We start from the raw sequence: 15,801 nt of genomic DNA on the forward strand, positions 1-15,801 counted from the left end.
ATTGATTTATACAGTCCTGAGGTTGGTCAATGAGCTGTTTAACATAGGAGAAAAAACTTTTTCCGAAGCATGGATCCTTACGTGTTGACATCTGAGAGCACAATATTGATGTAAGGATGACATTAGATACAAAGCACCGATCTGCTTTGGAAGAGCTTCCTAGGCTCTTATCTTTCTGTGACGTCGCTAGTGGAGTTCCCATTTAAACGTGTGCTATAGATTATATAGTAATAACAAAACTCACTCATCTATTCACTACAGTGGACCGCTAAAGGGAGCTAAAGCGAGCTTGAGGTTAGTCCTTCTGGACTTAAGTGCCGCGTTTGATACTGTTTCCCATTAGATACTACTCAAACGCCTTCAGGAAATTGGGATCAGGGATGTGGCCTTGGACTGCATCTGGTCTTTTCTGCAGGGGAGGTCCTTCCAGTTTTTAGTACCACCTTTTTACTCACAGGAGTTTGCTCTGCATCAGAGGGTGCCGCAGGGCTCAATATTAAGCCCACTCTTGTTCAACCTTTATGTTATACCCCTGGCGGAGGTGGCAAAGGGCAGGGGGCTGTCCTTGGTGTCGTATGCCGATTACACCCAATTGGTGATCGCTTTCTCCAAGAAATGCAATACCAATTTGGATAAGTTCAAAGAGGATCTCCTGGTAGTCTCCGATTGGATGGCAGCCAACTGTTTACAGTTGAAGGACAGTATATCTGAGATTCTGCTGTCTGGGAAGGACCGGGAGCTATGGCTGATCAGTGCTGGCCGGATCACCTCAAATCCGCCCCACTCCCTAAGGAGGTTGTGAAGAACTTGGGTGTGTGGTTTGATAATGGCTTGACCTTTGACAAAGAATCGAAAGCCACCACTGGGGTCTGCTTCAGGCTTCTGCGACGCCTGAAACCTTTGCTTGGTTTCATCCCTCCCACGGTGTGTCAGGCAGTTGTCCAGGCGTCAATTCTGTCCATACTGGACTATGGTAATTCCCTCTACTTGGGCGCTAATAAGGCCAGCATAAATCGCCTGCAGAGGGTCCAGAATGCGGCGGCTCGGACTCTGGTTGCACTGCCTAGATCCTGCTCAGTGGCACATGTGCTCCCTAAACTCCACTGGTTACCTGTCGAAAAGCGCATTCAGTTTAAGGCCCTATGCATATCACATAAGATTGTGATGCGCCAGGCTCCATTAGGGCTATCTCATTTGCTGGAGCCCTATGTGCCTGGGCGTTCATTGAGATCTGCTGAACTCGCGCTGGTCTGCACCCCTCGAGTCTGGAGAGCGAGGGCCAGGGGGCGTTCGTTCGGCTGTCTTGCTGCAAAACTTTGGATCTCGCTCCCGGCTACTGTTAGAGCTACTCCGAACCATCTTACGTTTCAAAAAGCCTTAAAGACATGGCTCTTTCCTACTTTTGCTGTTTAATCACTCTGTTGCACTTCAGGCTCTTGTCTTCGGTCTCTGGTTGCGCTGGGATGCCTCGTCGCAGATGCAGCTATGCGCATTACAAATACGAAATAAATGAATAGATAAATAAATGTTGCCTCCACATCCCTGGCGGAGTACCATCTGCCTGATTTGTCTATCCTGCCCACCTACCTGGCTGGTCTCTCTATGCCTACAGTAGAGGGAGCCCATCAGCAGCTTCTCTGTAGGATCAGTGAATTATTAAGCAGGTGCTATCTTGTTTAGAATCCTGCTCAGCATGGCAGTCTATATTAGATAAACAACCCAAAAGTGGGAGTTTGAGTAAAACAAACAGTCAACACCCTGATAAAGAGTGATAATTATTCCTGCACTTTGGGGTTAGCTGATGGATTTCCTACCTGGGACCATCATGCTTCCCATGGAGGCCGACGAAAGGAAATCTAATGCGTATAGCCTCAACCTAATGAAGGTTTCAAACACATATATGACAAGTCTAGAGGAGCCAGCTGAAGCTCCACTAGTAGAAACGCAGATGTTCGCTCACCCCTATACATGGTACCAAACCAGTAAATTCAGCAGATGGATGAACTAGCAACTCATGGTTGTTTATTTGCTTCTCCTAACTTTAAATGGCACCGCTAGTTCACAAATATACTTATTAACGTGTTAGCTCACTCACCAGGACACTCATATTACTGCCCTCTACCCTTCCACACTGATTCACTCACTCTCCTAGATTCTCAATCATCTGATCACTCACTTACTTTCTTCTCACTGACTCACTTTGCTCACTTGATTTGTTACCCTCAATATGTCTAGAAATGAACCCTTCAGTCTGATCAAATCAACTTATACTGTGCATGCAGCGTTTGAGACTTTGGGTGTCTAAAGAAGAGCAGACTTTCAAGTTATGTTTCATCAGCATACTAGGAATCTTGATGTTATCTGTGAGAACAGTGCCAAGCAGTCCCACATAAAATTTGAAGATAACATTGGCCTGCATGGAAGACTGGGTACACAATGTGTGATAGGGATCTTTTAAGACATGGAGGTACCCATGTGAACAACCTTGTGTTGGGTGGAAAGATAGGAGTAGAACCAATGAAGGACATTGCTGGTGAATACCATTCGATATTCCAGGATGTCAAAGGCAGCTAAGAAGTCTAACAATATCAGCAGGAGAGGTCATCTTCAAATTATGTTAATAGGGCATTGGCTCAATGTGTAAAGGAGCAGTGTTGGTGCTGCCATGTGATTTGAAACTAGGCTGGCACCCATGGTTGGTAATCCTCCCCTCCCTCCTCTAAGGCTTTTACATAATTTAAGACATTGCCCTTTCTGCCTGGTTTCCTCCATTTCTTTTAAACTAATGCTGCTGATTTTTAACAGTGCACACTAAGGCAATTATGTCCAGTGTATGTGCTATGGCTCTTAAAACATGATAAATTGTCTAAATCCTACTTGACATATGCAGCTCTCCAATATACCAATGCCATGGGAAAGGTAAAATATTGTTCACGGGCTGCAGCACAGTTTGTTCCATACTCTAATTTGCTCCCTTTAAATATGTAAGTGAATTTGTCAAAATAACATCTTTATGACTGGCAGAAACCTTACTTTTGAAAATGAAATGTCACCTCTAATTAGGCCATTTAGCCCACAAGTCAGAGTATCTGGTATTTAAAAGTGGAACAAGCAAGTGTTTAATATTTGCATCGTCCTACAGTGAATAGCCCCAAAACCTATTTTCACTATTAGGGCTTTACCTTTCCTATAAGATAATACCAAAGCTAAAATAAAGGCATAATGCTAGTTTGAATTGGGGGAAGCTACAGAGCAGCTTAAACACCTATTTTTAATCTGTAATTAAAAAAATCCAATTCAGTGGTAAAGTAGATTTTTAATAAATATTTAGGAAAAGTTACCTTTAACCTGCCTAAGTCTTTAGTGGGTTAATTAGCATTGCCCTACTGGCAGATGGCTTGCCCATGCCTTCCTTTAATGAGATCTGATACCAGCTCCCAGGGAGCAAACGAAAGCTTTGGCTTTGTTGAGAGGATATATTGTGATGAAGAGGTGACTCATCCCATCTCAGGAAGTTCAGCCAGAAGGATCTAAGAACTTAATTAATTTGAAATGGTGCAGATCAGCGAGTTTGGCAGATGGGTCAACCACCAAATGTATGGCTGTTCATGAGCTTTTCCAAACTCTAAATGACCCCCACATTACTCACTTACTCATCATCTTGGTAACTCGCTTACCTGACATCTCAATTATTATCCTCCAGCCTACCTCACTGACTCACCCACCCTCCTATATGCTCAATCATGTGATCACTCATTCACTTTCCACTCAATGACTCAATTTCTTGCTTGATTTTATACCCTCAACATGTCTTGAAATTAGCCCCTCAGTTGGATAAAACAAACTCAGTTTTGCACAATGAGTAGAGTTCAGTGATGACGTTCAAAGGAGTTTGCTTCTATCCAGGGCCATGAAGGGATCTTTCAAACCTGCATGGGCAGTGTGTTAAAAAGAAAAGTGCTTACAGTAGCTTCCATGCCATCAGTCCCTACTCACCCTAAGCCCAAGTGGACCCAATGGCCGCCAAAGCTGTCAATGTTCTGGCTGGGGGAATTATTTCATTCTGAGATGAACAGATCAGCATGGCCTCCATAGCAACTTTATAGACTCGCCCAGAGAAGAGCAGAAACAGGTTAAAGAATGGCCACTGTAGATGTCCAACATGTACCCCAGTGTGAGACCAACATCAAAAAGTACGGCTCAATCAAAAGAGAAAGAGAGAGCAGGAGAAAGAGAGAGAGTACATTGAAGTTGAAAAATTGTAGTTGTAATTCTTTCACAACCTCTAATTAAAGTAAGACATATCAGGCAACATAATATTGTGCTACAGGTGAGTCATACTAAGGAGTTAGTGATTAATAAATCTTGTCAGCAACTATTACTTTGCTTTCACCAAGAAAAGCACACAGATTGAAGTTCAATAGTGGTACACTATGGGAGAGTTCTGAACAAGCTCGCTTAGTTCTGCTTCTCAAAAACAGTCATACAGGTCATATTTTTTATCTAACATACTCCCTTTGACAGACACTCATATATGTATGTATATATGAATTTATGTATGTATGTACGTATGCGGTATTTCTTTATTGCAAACCTATCCAAAGGACAGTGGAGCACTGTACAAAGTCATATCCAAGCATGACGTCAATAACTGATAGAAGAGGTGGCAGCTTCGTGGACTGTTACTGCATTGTGATGTAGGGTTCTTTAAAGAGGTGATTCATCAACTCTTTCCCAAATTGCAAAAAGGGATGGTGTTTCACATAGATGGAAAAGACCTGTTGTCAGAATCAGAATCAGAAAAATGCTTTCTTCGATTTTAAAAATTGATAAACTCGTAAAAGCAAGATAATACAAAATTTCAGTTCATTAAATGTATACACTTAAAAATACTTTAAACTAAGCAGGAAACTATCAATTTATACTTTTTCTTTTTCTCAGTATGCTTTTTAAAAAAACAGACATGATTACAACACAATACACATTACACAATAATTGAAGAAATAAAAAGGCCGGACGGCATTGCCGCCATGTACCCTTCCTGAAGAAGGCAATAATCCATCTGGCCCGTTTATTTACATAAAATTTACAGAAAAGAGTCACGTCCATGGTCGTTTGGTTTGACAGTCATTGACTGTTGGGAATGAAACGAGACGATGAAAACAATCAAACCTAAACCTGGTCGAAATGTATGTATCGTAACCCCCCAAACACCATACTAAATAGGGTTGAATGGAGCTACAGACCAGACCAGGGTAAGTTGATGCTGGATCACAGTTTTTTTGTTAAACTCCAACCCCCTTCTTATCGTCTCAAAGTGGTTCAGACATACAACTTTAAGCTATTTTCTAGATATTGAATGTAAGGAATCAGGGTTAACATAGAACTCAGGACTCCCCAAATCGTTAGATAATTTACTGATGTAATTTAACCAAGGACTTTTTCTAGCCTGATCCAGGCCCATAGAATCTCTAATAATATCTCGCTTAAACCCAAGATTGGGTGCAGTCCAGGCTCTAAGCCCAAGTAGCATAGGTTGCATTTTAATCACGTCAGTGATATGATGGATCCCCAGTTCACTATCACAATTAAAAACAGATGCACTCTGAGGAACAGCTAGTATAAATCTAAGAAAAACATTTTCTACCACCTGAATTGGTGTGACGTCATAAAACCCCCAGACCCCTGCCCCATATGTGGCTATACTTATACACTTGGCCTGGTAGATTTTCAATAAGATCTCTGGCGGCCTTCTACCCATCTTTTTTGAAAATATCATCACGGCCGCCGTTGACCTTTTAAATAAAAGAGCCCTACTCTTAACAGCAGGGCTCCAAGAACCAGTGTCCTCCAGCAGAATGCCAAGGTAGGAGAACGTTTTAGTCGGTTACATTTTATCGGTCCCAGCTACAAGTGTGCAACGTTTATTCCTGCCCTTACCACAAGACATAACAAACGTTTTCTTCACATTGCGCCTCAGTGCCCTATTGCCCATGAAGTCAATATAAGTAGTGAGGGCCCTCTGGAGGCCAAGCTGGTTCTGGCCATTAAAACCACGCCATCTCGCGCGAATCCGTGATGGCCGTGTGAGCACAGGGCTCCCGAGACCCTTGCAGCCCTCCACACATATCCTGAAAGATATCCTGATTTTGATGACGGGTTCTTGTAGATGAATCTCAGCTGACACCTTCGCTGTTTTTAAAATTTTATTCGGACTTCGGGAACCGATGCTACGTCGATCTGAGCTTTTGAGGCCCGCCCCGCGGCAACACCGGGGGCTTGACACACCAGGACACCGAGGAGTAGTTGAACAACAACAGCCTGAGGGGTTACCCCTGCTCCCCATATCTACTTTCGGTTTCGCTTTTGGGTCTCTGGCCTTATCAGATCACAGGACTGCTCCGGCCCCCGCGCGGTTCGGCCTAACACTGCCTATCTATTGTGTGCCGGCTGTCGTCGATGCTTGGGTGTTGAGCTACTCTGCTGCTTGTGCCTCTGGGGCCCACCTTCGTGGTCTTCGGTGGTCTGGTCTTGACCGGCCATTTTCACCAGATCTCGCGGGCCTCTCCAGGGCACACTTTTCAAAATGGCGGCTAGGGCTGACAACAAGAAACGGAAAACCAAAACGCCTCTACAGGGGGGACCGATCCAGACTAACGTCATTGATCACTATACCCATTCCAAGGGGTCCCCCGACGGCGCCAGCCGTGCTCTGGTAGATTCCAAGGAAGACCCGGCCGCGTCGACCGAATTGACTCTGCAGGATGTCATTGCCAGCATGAAGGCTTCCATTGGCCAGTAATATGAGACTCTCGCTCTCAAAATTGACACTGTAGCCGTCGATGTTACTTTGATCAGAGCGGATTTGTCAAAGACCAATGAAAGGGCCAAGACACAAGATCTGAAGACTTCCAGCCTCACGACCGATGTGTCCGACATGCAGACGGAAATTGGAAATCTGCGATCCTCTAATGACCTTATGGCCCATCGACTGGAGGATTTTGAAAACAGGGCCCGACGCAATAACATACGCATTATTGGTGTCCCTGAAACCTCCCACAATATGGCAACGGATCTCCTGGTGGAAGACCTCGTCTTGAATCACCTCGCCCCCACAGGACTGAGTACATTTTTTGCTGTGGAGCATGCCTATTGAGTGCCGGGTGGGAAACTGAAGCCGGGTGCCCCTCCGAGGCCTATCATCGCCAGAATTTTCAACTTTAGGGACAGAGACATTATTCTGCAGGCCTCGAGAGTGGGTGGCCTCGTCAAGTTCAAGAACACGACGGTGAGTTTCTACCCTGACTTCACCCAGCTCGTACAGAGGCAGCGGATGGGGTCTCAGGGGGTGAAACGAAGGCTGAGAGACATGGGCCTGAAATATGCGATGCTATTTCCAACTAGGCTTCGTGTTGAATATGAGTACCGGACATTCTTCTTTGATCGTCCCGAGAGAGTTAGTGACTGGCTGGATACTCTTCCTAAGCAGACTGTCCGAACCGGGCACCCGGGTGGAGCCGAGGGTGGCCTATTGGAACAAGAGTGACTCTATGATTCCCAAGTCCCTAACAATTGACATATCATACAGCTGGGTTTGATGCTTCTCATACCACTGTCATACTGAGGTATACCCGAGGGTGGCGGGGGAAGTGGGACTCTATCCTCCTCAGGGGTTCTTTCCGTAGCTTAGTTTATTGTTAGGGCGACAGGCACACTGCAAGTTGGGGTGGCTTTTGAGTCTAACGCAGGGGTGCAGGGTGGGGGGTATCGTAACGGTTTTAAGTTGGGGGTGGAGGTGGGAATTTGGGTGTATTTTTTCCCAAGGCAACATATTGGTTTTCTTTCTGATTTGATTATTGTGTTCATTATGGGGTGGATTCTGCATTTCTTTTCAGGATGGGGGTAGGGGGTTGAAACTAATGTGTTGGAATGTCAATGGACTGGGAGATAGGATAAAACGGGGTGTGGTGTTGCAGTTACTCCGGCGCCTCTCCCCCGACATTGTACTATTGCAGGAAACGCATCTGATCGGAAATATGTGCCAAGCCATGAATCGGCGAGGGTATCGTCTCGCGGTACACTCTGGATTCACCTCTAGTTCTAGGGGCATGGGCATCCTTGTCAGGTCCTCTCTCCCCTTGGAGATAGATGATGTAATTCTCGATGATAGGGGGCGCTATGCTGCTCTCACCGGCAGATGGGAGGGGAGGACTGTCTCATTGATCAGTGTATATATCCCGCCGGGTCTACAGACCTCGACCTTTGCAGATCTTGGGCGTGTGGTACTGGGGCTCCCAGAGGGTATCCTGGTGATAGGCGGAGACTTTAATTCTTTTGTCTCCGGTAACGTGGATCGCTACCCCTCCAGAGATCTTACTAAGTCTCAATCCTGGTTGGGTGGGTTTTTGGAGACCCTGGGCCTGGTGGATTGTTGGAGATTGATGCATCCGGAGCAGGTACAATACACCTTCCATTCTGGAGCACATGGCAGTCTCTCTAGACTTGACTATGTTCTGATGCCAGCGGCACAAGCCTCCTCTGTCAGAGAAATAAGACACCTGGCCCGGGGCATATCTGATCACTCCCCACTGTGGCTCAGCATGGATACCACCATGATTAATGCGGGGCGGGTCGCTCCGATAAACCCCTGGTACCTTCGCAACCCTAAGGCCCGCGCCGAGTTGATAACGTCCTTCGATCACTACTTTGTTGAAAATGTGGGATCTGTGTCCTCTGCTGTATCATTATGGGAGGCTTTTAAGACTGTGATCCGTGGGCAGGCAGGCTTTGTCTCTAATCGTTGGTGCCAAGAAAAGTAAACATGAAGACGTGGCCCGTTTAGAGACTGAAATAACCGAGTTGGAAAGTGACTTGGAGCTTAGTGTGACCCGTGCTAAGCTTCACTCCCTTAGCCTTAAACAACTAGAGCCCTGGTGACTGATGCTGCCAAAGTCATGAATAGACAGCAACAGGGCAGGCTGTATGATATTGGAGATAAGGCAGGTAATTTGATTGCGTGGTTGGACAAGAAAGAAAGGGCGAGTCGTGTGGTTCCCGTGATTGAGAGGCTTGATGGAGTGCGTGTTACGGACCCGGCTAACATTGTTGAGTGTTTCGTGGAAAATTTCCGAACCGTTTACTCTCCGGTCTCTGATAGGCCAGAGGAAGACTCTCATCTGTTGCTCCGCGATATTGCGTTGCCCTGTCTGTCTGAGGCTGACCGAGACCTAATGGATGCGGCGCTTTCGGCCGATGAGGTAGCTATCGCTATTCGTGCCGTGCGCTCTGGCAAGGCCATGGGTCCCAATGGCCTACCCATCGAATTATACAAATTGCGTCCTGACAAAATGGCTCCGTATCTTCGTGATATGTTTCTAGAGTCACGAGACATCGGCTCCCTTCCTCGTGACCAACGTCTTGCCACTATTGTGGTAATTCATAAGGAGGGGAAGCCGCAGGATCGCTGTGCTTCGTATAGGCGATCTCGCTTCTCAATGCCGAACCCTAAATTCTTGCCAAATTATTAGCCAGCCATCTGATAAAGGTCATCGGTGATTTGGTCCACCCGGATCAGTCCGGTTTTATCCCGCACCGTAATACGGCGCTCAACCTGCGACGCTTGCATGGTGCTCTCGCGAGGGCGGCGTCTCTTAGTGAGCCATTTTGGCTTCCCTGGATGCCACGATGGCCTTTGATACACTAGAGTGGCCTTATCTCTGGGCCGCTCTTGCGAAGCTCAGTTTTGGTCCTGGGTTCATCGGCTGGGTGAAACTTTTGTATGAAGAGCCACTGGCGCAGGTGGTCTTGAATGGCCGAGTATCTGGGTCTTTTGTCCTCGGGAGGGGCACACGGCAGGGCTGTCCGTTGTCACCACTACTTTTTGCCCTCGCCCTGGAGCTGCTGGCGGCTTGGCTGCGGTGGGAGCCCTTGATTAAGGGTATTCAATGGACCCCGGATTTCGAGGATCGCGTATCGCTCTACGCAGATGATATCTTGTTGTACCTTATGTCCCCTCGAAAATCTCTGAATGTTTTGTTTGACGTGCTTACTTCGTTTGGAAAGAACTCGGGCCTTGTGATCAATTGGGCCAAATCCTGTGTGTATGTGCTTTCGGGTGGTCTCCCTCCCCTGCCTAGCAGGTGCCCTATTCAGATCTCACCGATGGGATTCAAGTACTTGGGGATTTTTATATCTCTGGTCCCAGCTGCTCGCTATGAGCATAACCTGCTCCCGCCTCTTCAGAGGTTAAAGCTAGATGTTGTGCGCTGGCGCTATCTCCATTCGGGCGCACAGCTCTTTTCAAAATGATGTCCTTGCCGCGGTTTTTGTACGCCCTCCAGAATACGTTCGATACTATTCCGGCGAGCTATTTTCGAGAGGTGGAGAGCCTGCAGAGACGATTAATCTGGGATGGCCGTTTGCGTATCGCCCTTGCTAAACTCACACTTCCCTGGTATGACGGGGGTATAGCACTTCCGGATATCAGGCGATATTACTGGGCCTCGCAGCTGATTGCGATTAATCATGCAACGTATGCTCCTGTCCCTAACCCTGCATTTGAGATGGATAAATATCTGCTACCGGGCGGGGACTACAATAGGGCACTCTATTCCAAGGTGGCGGGTAAGGACTTATCTGGCCCCACCAAGATTGCTGTACAAGTGTGGCATGATGCGACTGCGGCAGTGGGATGGAGGGATCGATTGATTCGAGCGACCCCTTTGTATGCGTCTGAAAGATTGGGATGTCTCTGGAAAACGAAAGGCTTTGAAAAATGGGACATGATTGGTATCAGTACGGTGGGCGACCTCTGGGCCAAGGGCAAAATCAAGACCTTTGCGGCATTGAAGACAGAATATGATCTGAGTGATAGGGGATTCTTTAGGTATGCACAGATTCACCATGCTTTGACATCGGCCTTCCCTGCGGGGACCGACATCCCCGAGTCCTCCCCTCTTGAAGATCGGGTCCTCGACGGCTATGTGCCAGACAGCACTATGTTGATCAACAGTCGGGTGGATCTGTTGGTACGCTTCAGGGAGGCCTGGACCCGTGACGGTCTTAAGCTGGATGACGAGGACTGGCAGGCTGCATTATCCTCGCCCAAGGAGGTGGCGATTCCTGCCCGTCTCCGACTCGTTCAGCTCAAGATCTTACATCGTATATATGTTACCGGTCCGCGCTTGATTCGAATGGGCTATTCCTCTGATGGGTTATGTAAGCGCGGTTGTGGAATGGTTGGAACTTTCCTTCATATCGTCTGGGAGTGCCCCGAGGTTGTGATGTTCTGGAGTCGTGTGCATGCTGTGATGGAAAGGGTCACTGGAGTGGTATTATTGCCCGAAGACAGACGCTGCCTGTTGAATGTGTGGAAGCCGAATGATTATAATGTGGCGCAGACGCAGTGGGCGACCCTTGGGAATATGATCGCTAAGAGAGCCATTGCGCAATTGTGGGGTTCCCAGCGGCCGCCCACGGTATCGGTGTGGAAAGAGAACATGGACTGGTGTATGTTCAGAGAGAAGACTGTGTATGTGGCGTGGGGCAGACCTCGGAAATGGAATAAAATTTGGAGCCAGTGGAACGCATACCGAGGAAATATATGCACGCCTCCATTCAGTGTGAGCCAAGCTGTCTCCCTCTCCCCCTGATCCAACATTCTACGTATTTCGTACTTTCTGTTATCTCTGATTTGTTTCCCCGCTGACCCCCCTCCCCCCACCTCTCTGTAATATTGTTCTGCTGAATAACGATTTGATTGAGTGTCCTCCTCTGTAAACACATGTCCATGCGCACTGTTTTTTTTGCCTTGTATGTTGTTATCTTTTTCTTAATAAAAGTCTTTTAAAAAAAAAAGAAAAAAACACGCCATCCGCGTAAAGTAGGGAGACTATCTGCTTGTTGTTAAATTAAGGAGAATCACTCACGCTGACCACCAGTTCCTCCTCCAAAGCATTGGTAGATAATGAGAAGAGGAAAGGTGTCAGAACACAGCCTTGTCTCACTCCCTTCTCCACGCGAAAAGACCTGGTGCACTCCCCCTCTAAACCATACCTCACCTTAGCTGATGTCCCCACATATAGCTGTCTCAGAAATAACATCAGGGACTGGTTGACCTTAAGCTCCTCTAAGATCTGCCAAAGCCGACTATGATAGACACAGTCAAAGGCGGCGGTAAGATCTACAAATACCGTGAATAATTTTCCTGACTTAGCCTGGGTGTATTTCCCATGTAAGATTGAAAAGTTTAAAACCTGCTCAACAGTACCCCTTCCCTCCCTAAACCTATATTGAACGGGGTTTAAGATATTATTATATTCAGCCCACTCTTGCAATCTATTCAAGACGACCCTTCCTGCAATTTTCATAAAAGAGTCTAGAAGGGATATGGGTCTGTAACAAGTGGGATTTTCCCGGTCCCCCTTTTTAAAGATGGGTATTATTATGGACAACAACCAGGATTTAATAAACCCTTTGCACAACTGGCTTCGAGGACACGAGTTCAAAGTGGGGACCATAGCTCGGCCGTGAATTTATACAAGTCGATCGGAGTCCCATCGGGCCCGGGGCCTTTCCACATTTACTCTCATTTATGGCCACCAATACTTCATCATGTGTAAATTGGATATTTATCGGTGATAAGTGAATGTACTCGCCCAGTAGTACTGGTTTGTCAGATACTAAAGTATTATTGCCCCCGTTATCATAGGCCAAAGAAAAATAATCAACCCAGGAATTTTCACTAATTGCCACTTCAATCCTAGCTCCCTCATTATTTGTAAAGAAAGGGGCCTTCACAGCCTGCTAGAAATATGGGCAATCCCTACACAGAGATGCTTCATAGAGGTTGTTCCAGGCCTGATCTTTTATTTCTTTTTTATGCTTATTTCTAGCAAGATTATAGGCCTTCCTATACCCGCTGATTTCCTCATACTCACTCGCTGTCTTGTGTAACGCAGCCTTCAACAGGGAGTATGTCTTGGTGCACGTAGAATCAAACCAGCCATGTTTAACATTTCTTGGCTCCCTGCATGGGCGAGTCAAAGTATTTTGAATCACGGCTGTAATTTGTGAAAATGCAACCAATATATCAGAGTGAGAGATCTCTTCTCGCAGGCACTCATTAATGGGAATTATAGCCTGTGACATTAGTTTTGTATTCAATGCCTCGGGATAATTCTTAGCCCAGCACAATGAATAACCATTCTGGCGATCCAACACACTACCTTGTGTCCAAGCCAAGCTCTCAACCACTGAAGTACACCTATGGGGGATTAAAAAGTTAATGCTTCGCGGAAGATGATCGCTGAGCCAGCCCGTTCGGTGGATACTGAATTTATTAACCCACGTTGTGAATCGGTGGGGAGAATAATAAAGTCTATCGTGAAGCTAAAGCCCGACAAGTAAACGTGGGGCCAAACTCTACGGGAGGGGAGCACAATGTGTTGGCAAAGCCAAGATAATGCGAATACTTAACTTCATTAAAACATTCACCCCTAATCAAGTGTACGAAGTGGGCCGCATAGCCATGATCTTCTTCCTCAACTTCCCCAAACCCACAAGAATACTGGGTGCAAACACAGTTGTTAAAATCCCCTGCCCAAATGATGATAGTATCCTTCCGTTTTAATGCAATTAGATTACTTATATCATCATTGACATTTTTTAACAAGTCAATGAAGTTCCCCTATCTATGTTGTTATAGAAATTGATGACAGCTAACTTGACTTGCGGGGAGAAGTATATGGTGACAATTTGATAATAGGTAGATAACTTAATAATGTTTATCTTCTAAGCCCTTAGCATATTCGAGATGTAGATACATAACCCCCCTTTATGTCTCCTGTGCGTTGAACGCAACACGGGAACGTGGAACGTTTTAAAACCATCAATATGTAATTTGTCCAACAACCATGTCTCCTGCAGGCACAAGACATCAATGTTTGCAATAAAATCCCTCCAGACAGGGTTATTGACCTTGAATTTGAGCCCAAAGATATTCCAGGATGCTATTGTTACCTGCCCTTGGGCATACATTGATTGAGACCTTAATGTCAAGTCCTTCTCCCCCGGCTATAACGCCTCTCCAACACTGTTACAGCACTCAAGTTGCTTTCTGTAGCTCCAGCTGTTACTACTTCGCTAGATGCTTCCTTGCTCATGAGGGCATATTGGTCCGCTTCCTGGACACTTATTGCAGGGAGATCTCCCACTTTTTGTGAGCCTATGCAGGTATGATAATTTAGATGTTTATAAGAAGGCAGATCAGCTAAACGATAACACCCACACACTGCCTTAGACACAGGTTTGGGTTGTGTCTCCTGGGGTACCAAATAACATACTCTCTGATCTATCTCAGGCACCCCACTAGTCACCAATTTCTGGTTAACATTTGTGACTCTGCGTCAATTCACCTCTTCCAACAAGTATAAGGACCCATACTTATTTGACACATCGAAGTTGTAACTCCAATGGTAATTACAGTGTGTACCACTAGGAAGAGCAGTAGCTCTGTTAAGCATTTTGGGCCGGTAAAAGAAGCCCAGGGGTAACACGTTAATTCCCTCAATCGTGGATCTATTTGTACCAACTCGAATTAAAATTTCTTGTACTAGGGCAGGGGAGCCTAAGGATAGAACAACACAATCCCCTTTGAAAATCTTTCTACTAGGGCCCACCCACTGAACACGTCTCACCATTTTAAAGGAATAAAACATCTCTTGGGTCAAACCAATTTTGGCCCCAAGATAATGTAGCGATTTATTCCTCAACGTCACCCAATTTTCTTTTTCTCCCTAAATAGGCGATGGCACATTTGCCAAAATCAAGGTATAGGGAACCGCTGCCGGTGGAAGGATCAACTTGACATGGTTTAATGTGGACACTTGATTATGGGTCGTTCGTATTTCTGGGCTAAGGCAAGTATCGGTACTAAATGGATCATCACATCGATCTCTACCCAGGTCATTTCCACCCCCCTTCTCTTTTACGGTCCTAGCTAGTTGCACACTAGGAGAGTTTACCTTCTTCGGCCTAGAACCTGCAAAAGAACTAGATCTCTCCCTATCCCTGGTCTGTACACTACGACTAGAGGCACAATCAACTATTGTCTTGCTACAGTTTTTGTGTATCGTACTTATCCCCTTTCTGGCTCACTTGTGCGTCCTTTAGGTGCCCTGAAATTGATGCCAGGCCTTGCTTGATTATATCAAGTCTTTTCACCAGGGTACCAATTGACTCTTTAATATAGATGGTTAAATCAGATAATGAGTTCATGATTCCTGTCATGTTGTTAGCTGCTTGGCCTTTATTTTTACTTTTAAGATTTATAAGACGTGCGCGTTCTTTGACTTTACTAGTGGCTGGGCAATCCTTTCCATAATTAGACTTAAGATAGGGTTGTGAAATTTTCGGGGTAGTGGGAGCTACGTGAATCTGTGGTGGTAAAGATATGTGGGCGTGCAAGTTCTTAGATACACACGCTCTTTTTGTGGAGGTGACGGCGCTGCTTCGAGATCAATTAATGAGATCTCCTTCCCCCCTATATGGACACAACCATTCTGTTGTTCCACAGATGCCTTTGCTGTGTTATATTTTGAAACCCCCTCAAGCGGTCTATGGGTGGGAGAGTAGGCTTTACTTTATGACTCTTTGTTCAAGGCCTCTTCCGCGTTGGAAACGGGCTTTTCTAGGGCGCCCACTGCCCCTGTCAAGTATTTCATTAAGGATGCGCTGGAGTCCTTAGCTTGCTTTGATTTTTGTCCACTGTTTGACTGTGCAATTTTCTGTTCCCCATAAGGA

This window comes from Lissotriton helveticus, chromosome 10, assembly GCF_964261635.1.
Source record: "Lissotriton helveticus chromosome 10, aLisHel1.1, whole genome shotgun sequence".
NCBI classification, from domain to species: Eukaryota; Metazoa; Chordata; class Amphibia; order Caudata; family Salamandridae; genus Lissotriton; species Lissotriton helveticus.